Below are 12860 nucleotides of genomic sequence, written 5' to 3'. Positions count from 1 at the left end.
CCATCTTGGTTGGTTCCTCTTGAAGCTACTATAATATAAGTAAGTCATAAAGACACTACCTACAAAAATAAGCAAAACTTGGCCCTTCATTCAGCAAGCAAAGTTTTATGGGCTAATTGGGAGGTGTATACAGGTCCAGTGATAAATTTGAAAGGCTAGTTCTGTGTGGTATTTCTTCTCTTAGATCACTAGTTTTATAAGCAACACCCAAAAACTTTAAGGAGCATAATGTCAGTTTCATACTATTTTTAATTGTCTTTATTTGTTACAATACCACCTTAGAATTACAAGATTTTTGTACACTTTTTGAATAGCTTTCCGCCCAGACATATAGACAGGTCAGTTTCACTTTCAGCTTCTAATACAATTGGGTCTGATCCTGCAAGGTGCGGAGAGCTCCCAACGTCTACTACCGTCAATGCAGGATCCAGGCTTAGTTCAATGTTGGGATTATGAACCCTACAAGGCAGTGCTTATTTGTTTGAAAAAAATCTATTTTTCAATCTAGATTCCAGGAAGACATGACAAAAGCTCTAAGAGCAATAGAGAAGTATTGTTTTACAAAAGTCACATCAGAAGCCAAATTTGAGCTGAGACTATCCCTTTCCACAAAAAAGAAAGTATTCACCTGTCATCCTTTACAATGGTTATGCAGTTGTTCTCCTTATTTATAAACTGTGCACACCAGAAAGCCTTGTAATTTTAGGGCCATACTTCCATTTATAATTTTAAAATGCAATAAGGTATAATATTTAAGTCAATGTTAAAACTTTTTGGGGGTTGGGGAGTCTGTGTCTACATACACTTCTCCTAACAACAGAAACTGGAAACCTGAAATTTCAAGGCATACTAATCCATATCTGTGGCCCCGAAACGCACCCCTAGCACTAACCTCACCTCCTACCCTGGCTCACTAAGCCCTCACCCACCCCAGCACACTACCACAAAAGCACATTAACCATCCCCAGCCCTGTAACACGCACACACACACATCCATGAGTCTTGAGCTAGGACTGCTGGCTCAGTGGAAGCAACACCAGGGCTTCCCAGTCACATAGGAAAACAAAAATTAGCCCTTTTTTGTGTATAAAAGATGGGAATTCAGATGAGGTCTTTAAAATTTGACTCCAGTATAGTCCTTAGAAGGGCTATTGTAAACAGATCACCCTTTCTGGGGAGTTCTTGGCTGGTTGGGCTACAATCCATGAGTCTTTGAGCTAGGCCTGCTGAGTCAGAGGAAGCAACACCAGGACTCTTCAGTCCAGGCCTCCCTTACACAAATGGGCAGCCTCCCTGGAACTCAGGTTTCAGAGTAGCAGCCGTGTTAGTCTGTATCCGCAAAAGGAACAGGAGTACTTGTGGCACCTTAGAGACTAACAAATTTATTAGAGCATAAGCTTTCGTGGGCTACAACCCACTTCTTCGGATATGCATCCGAAGAAGTGGGTTGTAGCCCACGAAAGCTTATGCTCTAATAAATTTGTTAGTCTCTAAGGTGCCACAAGTACTCCTGTTCTTTTTCCCTGGAACTGTGCCTCCAATAACCACCAAGAAACAAAATCAATCTACCTACGCAGCTACATGCAAGAGCCAGGGAGGAATCCATTCATTACTGCTGCCTCCTTCATTTCTCGTAACTCTGGGGCTTGTGGGGAGCAGAAAGCCTGTAAGGATTCACAAAAGAGAATTTCGTATCTACTGCTGAATTCCCAACTCAGCCTGGAATTTCATTCCACAAACGTCTAGGTTGACTATGCCCATTTCACTGCTCCCCCGGTGAAAGCAGAGATGTAACCAACAGTTTTGGCCTTAAGAGATGCCATTCTCCATCACTCACTCACACCCTCCCTCCCTCCCTCAAGAATTCAGAACTTGTGACTGCAGCTGCTTGTCTGCCCCAGGTTGTAACTCAAAACACATCACTGGGCCACTTCCATCACTGAAAATAATGTCCATAAAATCCTAAAACTACCTTTTGACAGTAGAAAGGTTAGTGACAAGACAGTCCTTTTATATGCCCCCTTGTTGCAATGTGAGGTTCCAGACATTACAGCATTTAAAACCAACAGGGCCACATTCATTACTCTCTCTCTCTCTCTCTAAACACACACACACACACACACACACACCAACTCCAGCAGCAACCCTCACCTTGGCACTCTAAGCCCCTTCATCCATCACCTGGGTGCCCCCATCCAACCTGGCACACTAACCCTCTCCCTCAGCAGCTGCCTCTCCACTCTGGCACTATGCCCCAAATCCAATGGCAAACTAGCTCTTCCCTAGCTCACTAACCTCTGCCAGCACCAGCATATCCTACCTTAGATCACAACTCCCTCAGCAGCTACCTTCTGATCTGGCACTCTAAACCTCCAGCCTCCCAGACACTGCCACATCACAACACTGTAACCCGGACAGCAACCCCATTCCTTCCCCACACACACACTCTCTGGCATGTCCCCACCCTGTCCTGGAACACTGACACCCTCCCCTCCCTAACAAGCCAGTCTCCCTGGCCCAAAAACCCACCCAACACCCTAACTTTACCTCCCGCCCTGGCCACTAACCCCTCACCCACCCCAGTGCGATAATCCCCCAGCACCACAACCATCCCCCCACAGTCCCGGCTCGCCAACTACCCCCTCCCCAGCTCACTAACCATCAGCCCCCCAACTCAGCTTGCTAACCACCCCACCCAACTCAGCTCGCTAACCACCAACCCCAACCATCCCCCCACTCAGCTCGCTAACCACCAGCCCCCCAACTCAGCTCGCTAACCACCACTCACAACCATCCCCCACTCAGCTCGCTAACCACCACCCCGCAACTAAGCTCGCTAACCACCAACCCCGGCTTGCTGCCCACCCCTCTCTCCCCCGCACCAGCCCCGGCTCGCTGCCCCCCCGGTCTCTCCCCCACACCAGCCCCGGCTCGCTGCACCCCACACACAGGCGCGCGCGTGCCCCCGGCGCTCGCTGGACTCTCGAGGGCGCAGCCGGGTTCCAGGGACTGGGGCTGCCTCCGGGCACGGCGCCCTGGGCAGGATCAGGCCGGCTGGCTCCTGGCACTCACCGGGCTGCGGGCCGGGCCGCCTCCTGTAGCGGAAGCCCAGCGCGGATGGCCGTCGGGGTGCTGGGGACTGGTCGCTGAGGCTCCGTGCGGCTGCAAGACCCTCCGAGCTGTGGCGCACGGCGCGGCCGCTGGCGGAGTCCCCTGGGCGGCGGCGGCAGCGGCCCGTGGGTCCCGTACGGCGAGGGGCGGGGAGGGCTCACCCACGTGATGGGCCCGTGTCATCCTGCGCAGCTGCCATCAGCCGCCGGTCCGGCGGGCTCCGCGCCCCCCGGGGGGACCCGGCAGCGCCCCGCACGCACAAGGGGGAGCCCCACGGCTGCCCCTGGAGACCTGCCCACGCCGCCGGCAGCCCGGGCCCGCACACACGGGGTCCTGCACGGGGCGGAGACTGCAGAACAAGCGAGCTGGGGAGGGTGTCTGCGCCTTCATGCCTCTGTGGGCCTGAGGGAAACATGACGTGTAAACACCAGAAGGAAGCGTATAAAACATATACAAAGTGTTATTTGATATCATGTATTGCAGTGTAAACGTAGCAAGCTGTAACTAAAGATAAACACAGCCCAGGCGTCACCCCCGCCAGGTTCACCCAATACACTGCGAACGCACCGATCAACCACAAGGCGGCCAGACTACAGGTTACAAAAGGTGTAGGCCGGGGGGCAGGCAGTGCACAGAACAGCACCAACGCATCACACCCGGCTGCCCCTGCCGTCAAAAAGGCCAGTTTGGCCTGACCCAGTAAAAAAATTGCCCAGGCAGGAAACGGGCCACATGCGAGCGCTGTATCTCACTCCCAGAATTAACAGGGACCTGCAAAAACCCAGACTAAAACCGTTGAAAAGCTGCTGTAAAAAATCAAAGAGGAATCAAACAGGGACAATGAAGGGGAAAATGAAATGCCATAGCAGAGGCTAAACAGAAGGGGTGCGGCCTACACTCCCCCTCAGGTGATGTGGCTCGCAAAGCAATCGCTAAGAAGCAAGATTCACCGCTGCTCAAATCACCCAAGTGCTTAGGGACATGGAGTCACTCAGGGACTAATGTATGCAGGAAGTGTGGGGGAAATCAGATTGGGCAGCGTAATGCCGCATCTTGACACAGAAACCATAGTTCTGCTTCTTGTTCTTAAGTAGGGCCCTACCAATGTCAAGGTCCATTTCGTCAATTTCACAGCGGGGGGGGGGGGTTAAATTAGTCAATTTCACCTTTTTAGATGTTTACATCTGAAATTTCACAGTAGTATTGTAACCATGGGGGAGGGGGGCTCTGAAGGCTATTGTAAGGGGGTCATGGGATTGCCAGCCTTACTTCTGCCCTGCTTCTCGCAGAGGTGCTGCCTTCCGAGCTGGCCAGCTGCCTCTCTAAAGCCAGTGCCACAGCCAGCAGCAGTGCAGAAGTGAGGATCACAGGATATGGGGGGAGGGAGAAGATGGGGGTTACCATATGTCTAGTTTTCCCAGCAGCATGGAGGACTGATAGCTGGAGCCGCAGCCTTTCCGCACAGGGGTGTGTGTGTATGTGTCCGCTCGAGCCACAGCCTCTCTGTGCGGGGTTTGTGTGTGTGTGGCTGTTTGTGACAGGTTGAACTGTAGCCTCTCCATGTGAGGAAGTGACAGCTTGAGCTGTGCAGCTTCCTGCAGTGAGGGAAGGTTCCCGGAGGTGGGTCTGACCCGCCCTGGGAGCAGCCCCTGTACGGGAAGAGGAAGCTTGTCCCTCCACATCCCCTGCTGGGACTAGCAGCTGGAGTCTTGCACAGGGTAGGACCCCCCAGCTGGGCACCAGATTTCACAGGGAAGATCAGATTTCATGTTGCGTGAGGCATTTTTCATGGCTGTGAATTTGGAAGGGCCCTATTCATAAGTGGAAAAGAAGCATCTGTCAGACACTTTGAGGACAAGAGCCTGCCCAGCTGTAACCAAATCTTGGGTCATAGAAGGGAAGATAGCTTGTGAAGGGAATGCAGGAGTGCCCTCTGAAAGAACAGTCAGTTAAAAACCCTCTGCAGACACTGAGCAGCTTGTTGAGACTGTAAATCAGAGAGGCTCTTACCCAAAAACCACACAGATCAGATTCAATCTGAATAGTAGTACTTGTGGCACCTTAGAGACTAACAAATTTATTTGAGCATAAGCTTTCATAGGTTGTAGCTTATGCTCAAAAGGTGCCACAAGTACTCCTGTTCTTTTTGCGGATACAGACTAACACGGCTGCTACTCTGAAATCTGAATAGTGATGGCTGCCGCCAACTCCAACTTAACCAACCAGGAACAATCAGGCAGGATAAGCTTGGTCAACCCAGCCTGGGTAAAAGAAGAAGAAGGCTCCTGGAGGAGACAGCCTTGGAGGGGAAAAGAGGGTTTAAAAAATGTGTATTGTCCAAGAGCCATGAACTGTAAAATGCCTGGTCTGGCTGAGCACTTTGCAGGAGTCACCAGGAGTTGAAAAGGCCATTGTAGAATGTAGGTAAATCCAGGCTAAGTAACCATGTCCTAGCAGAACAAAGAAGAGTCAAAGCCCATCTCCCCAGCATGACAGAGGGGAAAGAAAGCCACTGAACAGACCAAATGCAAAAAGCTGACACCCTACTCACCAGGTCAATGACCCTGTCTCTCTTATCTAACAGCAAGAACAGCAAATCAGAGTGAAACCAGGTGTAACAGTTCCAAAAAATGGTTGATGTGCCTCTGAATCCAGTCCAGGAGTTCTGATAAAGGGTCCAGATACAGCAGTAGGTGCTACAACATTGAGGTCATGAAGTTGTTGGCAACCAAAGCCCATCCCCAAAAAGGAAGTCCAGTAAGGAGCCAGCACCATTTCTGCAGGAGGCCTTGCACCCTCCACAGCCGTCTCCCACATCTATATTGTTCAAATCAGAAATAAAAAAAACAACACTTTCATCCCAGAGGTGCCCCCATTATTGCAATGGGGAGGGCAGCAATTGGGAACCACTACACTGCCAAGATCCCAGTAAGATCAAATTGTTCTTTGCCCAATTGATTCGAGCAGAGGATGCCTGTTCGTATATTGCAGACAGGTGCAAAGTGCCTGCATATCACCTTCAGACATGATAAAAACTGAGATGTAATTAATATAGGCTGACAGACAAACCAGGAAAGCATCTGGCCCCTTGGGCAAAGGCAGGTCAGTCAATGGGCTTCTTATGAGGTGCAAGAATGGCTCCAGGCTCAGGGCAGATAACATCCCAGACAGAAGGCACCCCTGAAGAGCACGTCTATGTACTAGTAAGCAGCAGCTAAGACCCTCCTTTAATCTTTAAAACACTAAAACATTATGGTACAATAAAAAATATAAATATGAAGTAACTGGCCCAATCCAAAATGTTTCCAATATTTTAAAAAGATAGACACGGTCAAGTCTGTCAAAAGCTTTCTCCTGGTCCACTGAAATAAATCCCACATCCAGATTTAAAAGTTTGTGAAAGTAAAAATATAGAATCACAGAAATGTAGGGCTGGAAGAGGCCTCAAAAAGACATCAAGTCCAGCCCCTTGTCCTGAGGCAGGAACAAGTAAATCTAAACCATCCCTGACAGGTCCAACCTGTTCTTAACCTCCAATTATGGGGATTCCACAACCTTCTTTGTTAGCCTATCCCAGAGCTTAACTACCCTTACAGTTAGAAAGTTTTTCCTAATAACTAACCTAATTCTCCCTTGCTGTAGATTACTTTTTGTCTTACCTTCAGTGGAGATGGAGAACAAATAATCATTGTCCATGTTCTAACAGCCCTTAGCATATTTGAAGCCTATTATCTTCTTTTCTCAAGACTAAATATGCCCAGTTTTTTTAACCTTTTCTCAAAGGGGTGAGATTTTCTAAACCTTTTATCATTTTGTTGCTGTCCTCTGGACTCTCTCCAATTTGTCCACATCTTTCCTAAAGTGTGGTACCCAAAATTTGACACAGTACACAGTATATAATGAATTAAAAACAAAGGGGTGAGATTTTCTAAACCTTTTATCATGGAGGGCTTTGCAGCTTGTCACAGCATCACAGTGCAAGAGGGAACCCAGATTGGTGAGACAGAGGGCTCAGCTGTATCTCAGTTCCAGGTGGCACCCCGGGGGGGACGGGACCCATCACACTCCTCATTTATTGCAGGGCAGTAATCACCCTGCAGCCCAAGAAAGGGCCCTCTGTGACTTACTGAACTGGAGACCTATTTCTCTTTCACTATTCCGATTATAAGAGCCTAATCACAGCCTTTGAGAATCTATCTGGCTCTTTGATACACCTTGATCAAACATATTTTGTCCCTAACCATCTGTGTTCATGAATGCTCTGGCCGGCCACTCATGAACCCACAATAGAGAGGCTGCAGCCAAAATACACCCCCAGCTCCCCAGCCTAGGATCCCAGAACTGTGCCGTCCTGCCCTGGTCAAAAACCTGACCAGTATGAATTTATTATGCAGTCCACTACTTCTACAAAGGAAAGTGGACGTGCACTGAGCTGAGATTTTTCCCTTTGTACTTCAAACAACACACAGTGTTTTAGGTAAATATAAAAAAAGTTTATTATCTACAGAAAGATAGATTTTAGGTGATTATAAGTGAGAGCAAACAAATCAAAGCAGATTACTTAGCAAATAAAAATGCAAACTAAGCCTAAAATACTAGATCAATAGGGTCGGAATTAGCAATATCCCACCCTGGCTGATGATACAAGGAGTCCACCAAGTTTCCATACACAGGCTAGAAATTCCTTTAGCCGGGGACCAGCACTTCCTCCAGTTCAGTCTTTGTTCCTTAGGTGTTTTTAGGTGTTCTCTAATGTGGGGAGTGAAGTCCAGTCTTGATGTCACTTCCCCTTTTTATATCTTCTTCCAACTTGCTGGAAAACTCTTTTGCTGTGACCTGGGTCAAACAGTTCCCATTGTGCAGTGCTATCTCGAAGAAGTGTCTAATGTACACAGTACCTGGAGTAATCCTTGTGCTTGTGTGTATTTCTTCAATAAGCCATTAACATTGTTTGGCCTTTTTATTGCTGTAACTGAAAGGCTGCTTGTGGGTGTTCTTAACCTCACAACATGTTTCAGTAGCATATACATAGCCACACTTCATAACTTTATATACAATGATAGCACATACAATCCAACGAGATACTAATGTCTAGCAAATCAAGATTTTTAGAATGATACTTCACAAGGCATACTTTGTACAAAACATATCATAATTATATGACAGTGGTGAATATGGGGGTGCCAGGATGTCACAAGAAGCAGCTCCTTCTCTTGGACACATTCCATCAGGAAGAAAATCTGAACCAATAAGACGCCAGAAATGTTCAAAAATTCAGCCTGTCAATACCTGAGGCCTTGCCTGTACAGAACTGCTGAACCATAACAGAGAGTTCCTGTAACGATAGAGAGACATCCAGACACTACTGTTTCCCACCAGTCAGACAGGGTTAACCCTGGTACGGCTTCTCCATCACCAGCACATTGCAGCTTCAGGCAAGTATAGCACACTGTAAAAGGAAACAGTTGCTTTCTGGATCTCTGCATAGGCAGCCATCAGATGACTATCGGGCTGCCAGAGACAATGAGTCTGTTGGCAGTCCACAGTCTTTCTCTGCAAACCAAAATAAAAAACCATGTGGGAGCATTGATATTATGCAGGTGTGTGAAACAGGCCCAAACCAGGGCTCCCTGCTCCTTCTCCTCCAGCAAGCATCTCAAAAGCTGGCACCTTCTTAATAAGAGTCTGGTGGATCTGCACCGGGTTCCCCACATAGACTTCCATGATGTTACATTCCAAGGCACTCATAGCATGATGAAAGGATTGAATAGCAGCCTGGACGTACTCATGGCAGAATAGCTGGATTTCGACCTTCCCGACATCCTAGCAATTGTCTCTGGGACTCAAACAAAGGGCTTCTGCTACTGCCAGGGCTCCCAGAACACAGCAAACATCTGGGTAAAATTCAGATCCTACAACGGTTTGGCATTAAAGCGCCAGGAGGAAGCACAAGCCGGAAGAGGGAAAGATTCACTAACAGAAACTCAATGATGTTCAGACAAGTGGGTGGGAGAACTGGAGGACTGAACAGACATATTCACAGTTGACTTCATGCTATAAAAGTGACCCAATGTAGCCCCTCAGACACAGTTGGGAGTAGCCTTCAGCCAGGAGTACTGCCTAACTACAGGGTGAGAGCACCTCCAGACATCCATTAACCCAAAAGGCTGAAGGACACAATGCAGTCAAGCAAGGCCTGAGCAAGCATCTGCAGAGAGAGACAAGGTTGGTGGAGGATGTACTATTTTATTGGTCATAAAGACAGATGTCCACAGCAGAAATAGCAGTACTCCCAACTAGCTCATAGCATATGCTGAATGAGCACCTGTATAGGGTCTTGTGCTTTTTGTGGTCCCAGAATGGTGCACAAACTAACACAGGTGAATGAAATAGCTTGCCAGAAAAAAAAGGATCATTTGGTCAAGGAGTACATCCTTGGAAAGTGGGCTGAACAGATTGCCACGTGAAAGGGTTCTATACTGATTCCCATCATGAAGGTAGCTAGGTGCTAAAATAGTCATTCAGAGGTGTAAGGGAAGCCAGATACTGAAGGAATGGGGTGGAGCTAGGAAACAGACAAGTGGCAAGAGGAAAAACTTGCCAGGGACCAACTGTCTAGAATGAGCATAGTGGTGAACTGGAGGCCTAAAGGAAAAGCTGGAAATCTGGCTACTGGTTGATTAGGGAAAGATTAATGGATTATAAAGTCAGAAGGGGCCAATTGTGATCTTCTAGTTTGACCTGTATAACACAATCTATAGGACTTCCCTGAATTAATCCCGTTCAAACTATAGCATGACTTTTAGAAAAAATGCAGTCTTGATTAAAAAAATTTCAGTGATGGAGAATTCACCACAACCCTTAGTAAATTGTTCTAATTTTAAAAATGTATGCCTTATTTCTAATCTGCATTTGTCTAGCTTCAACTTCCAGCCATTGGATCTTGTTATATCCTGGTCTGCTAGACTGAAGAGACCATTATCAAATTTTTGTTCCCCATATAGCTACTTACAGACTGTGATCAAATCATCCCTTAATTTTTTCTTTGTTCATGTAAACAGATTGAGCTCCTTGAGTCTATCAGTATGACACACGTTTTCCAATCTGTTAATGATTCTTGGGGCTCTTTTCTGAATCTTCTCCAATTTAAGAACATCCTTCTTAAATTGTGACACCAGAACTGGACACAGTATTCCAGTAGTTGTTACACCAGTGCCAAATACAAAGGTAATATACATACAAAAATCACATCAGCCCTTTTGCCAAAGCTTCACCCTGGGTGGTCATGTTTAGCTAATTATTCACCATGGCCCCAAATTCTTTTCAGAGTCATTTCTTCCTGTAAATATGGCCTACATTCTTTGTTCCTAGATATAAGACATTACTTTTGGCCATATTAAAATGTATATTGTTTGCTTGCAGTCAGTTTCCCAAGCAATCCATATCACACTGTTATGAGTTACCCATCCTCATGATTATTTACCACTCCCCCAATTTTTGTATTATCTGCAAACTTTATCAGGATGATTTTATGTTTTGTTCCAGGTCATTGATAAAAATGTTAAATAGTATAAAACCAAGAACCTGCTTGAGCATAGTTCCCCACTCAAAATTTTGACACCTGTCACGTGGCCAGTATTTAATCCATTTAATGTGTACCATATTGATTTTGTATTGATCTAGTTTCTTAATCAAAAGTTCATGTGGTATCAAGTCAAATATTTTACAAAAGTCTGAGTATATTACATCAACACTATTACCTTTATCAACCAAATTTAGATTCTGGCCAAAAAAAAAATCACTTTAGTCTGATAGGTTTATGGAAAATAAATCCTATGTTGATTAGCATTAATTATATTAATGAATTCTTTATTAATTGAGTCCCATATTAGCCGTTCCAACAATACCTTTCTTCTAGTCCTCTGGAACTAATAAACACTAATGAGACAGAGTACTCCTTGGCCTGCTCTTTTAAAACTCCTGGATACCAGTTATCGGGTGCTGCTGATTTTAAAATGTCTAACTTTAGTACCTGCTGTCTAATATTCTCCTGACTTACATTTGCAATGAAAAGTATTTCATCATCATATGATAGGACATCATCTGGCTTTTTCCCAAGTACAGAACAGAAATATTTATAGAACACTTCTACCTTTTCTTCATTATTATTTATAGTTCTCCCATTTCCATCTACAAATGGACCAATATCATAGTTAGGATTCTTTTTGTTCCTAATATAGTTTAAACTTTCCTTCTTATTTTCCTTAACTCTGCTGACCACAGATTTTTCCTTCTGTCCTTTTGCTTCCCTCATCAATTTTCTATAATTCCTAGCTTCTGATTTATATTCATTGCTATCAACTTCTCCTTTCTTTCATTGGTTTTATTTATATATATATATATATATACACACACACACACACACACACATATACAGAGAGAGAGAGAAGGAGGAGGAAGAGAGAGAGAGAGAGAGATTTTATATACACCTCTACCTCGATATAACGCTGTCCTCGGGAGCCAAAAAATCTTACCGCATTATATCGAACTTGCTTTGATCCACCGGAGTGCGCAGCCCCCACCCCCCACCCCACCCCCCAGATTTTTTTGGTTCAGTGGCAGTTCTGAAAAATGTAAAAAAAAAAAAAAAAAATTGATGCTGGTCAAACCTAATCCAAAACCTCTAAAAAATTTTGACAAATTGAAAAAGTCCATTTTGGGTTGTATTACATGTTTTGTTTCTGGGCATTTTTAAAGTGCTAGATTCACAAAATAGCCAGAAGAGGAGGCACTAGTGGATTGAAGGAGCCCACCTTATAATTTTTAGCCCAGTAGTCTGGATTAAACTCCCCTCTGCCAGGATTAGAATTTGGGTCTTTAACCTCCCAACAGAATACCATGATCAGGGAGCTATAGAGGAATTTTCAGTCGCTGTGGCCCAATGACTATTCAAGTGTTTTATACAAAGTTAACTTAAAATATTAACAGTTTTTCCTGTTAATCACCAAACTAATAGACCATGTATTCCTGGATAGCAGACAAAAACTAACCAGAGAAAACAGTGCGATTCAACTGGATTTAAGATTCTTACTATTTATTAATGTGCCTGTCTCAAGACAGCTCCTTAAATGGATTCTTCTAAGTGACGGATTAAATAATTTCTTTGATTTCATAGGATTTAGTAAAATTATTTAACTTGCTCTTCTACAAATTGTCTGGTTATTAATAATAACCAATAGGATCTACCTGTCCTTAAACTTCTTTTGCTCATTTATAAACAGTCTGTTTTCTTTTGATACACTGAGATTGAACTCTCTCTCAATAATTTTGGGAAATTAAGACCTTGGTCTCAATTTACAAAGAGAAATGTCCCCCACCAAAGGTGCGTCTACTCTTAAAGGTGTAGTCTCTGTCCCCACAGAGAGAGACAGAGAAGAGATTGTAACAGAAGTAACTGGTTTATCATTTGTGTTTTGTCATTTGTATTGGTTTGTTTAATGTTTTCTTTAATAATAAAATAGCCCTGAGAGGGCCAGGCCACAGAAGACCAAGACGGAGACAGGCTGTTGTGTGGCCCCTAAAGTGGCCATGCAGGAGTGTTAGAGATGAGGACCCTCTGCAACACCATGACCAGATGTGAGGGCAGGGGCAGCGAGTTATATGGACCCGTGGTGTCCATGCTCCAGCAATATTCAGGGCTGGGGGGCCAGGCTCCACCAATGTTTGGGGATGGGTCTCTTCCCCAGCCC

At 45.4% G+C, this 12860-nt stretch overlaps 1 protein-coding gene across 1 annotated transcript in view; it reads right to left on the bottom strand.

Moving 5' to 3' along the window:
- The window catches only part of SGMS1 (sphingomyelin synthase 1), a 209203-nt gene extending 206048 nt beyond the window's left edge, over window positions 1–3155 (bottom strand). The window contains exon 1 of the mRNA XM_065407676.1: window positions 3073–3155. The gene's annotated coding sequence lies outside the window, so the exon portion shown is untranslated. The remainder of the gene's footprint in view (window positions 1–3072) is intronic.
- Between the last annotated feature and the right edge of the window lie 9705 nt (window positions 3156–12860).

This window comes from Emys orbicularis, chromosome 7 (genome assembly GCF_028017835.1).
Source record: "Emys orbicularis isolate rEmyOrb1 chromosome 7, rEmyOrb1.hap1, whole genome shotgun sequence".
Lineage (NCBI taxonomy): Eukaryota > Metazoa > Chordata > Testudines > Emydidae > Emys > Emys orbicularis.
The sequence above is the reverse complement of the archived record's forward strand: the minus strand, read 5'-3'. Positions and strand labels throughout refer to the sequence as shown.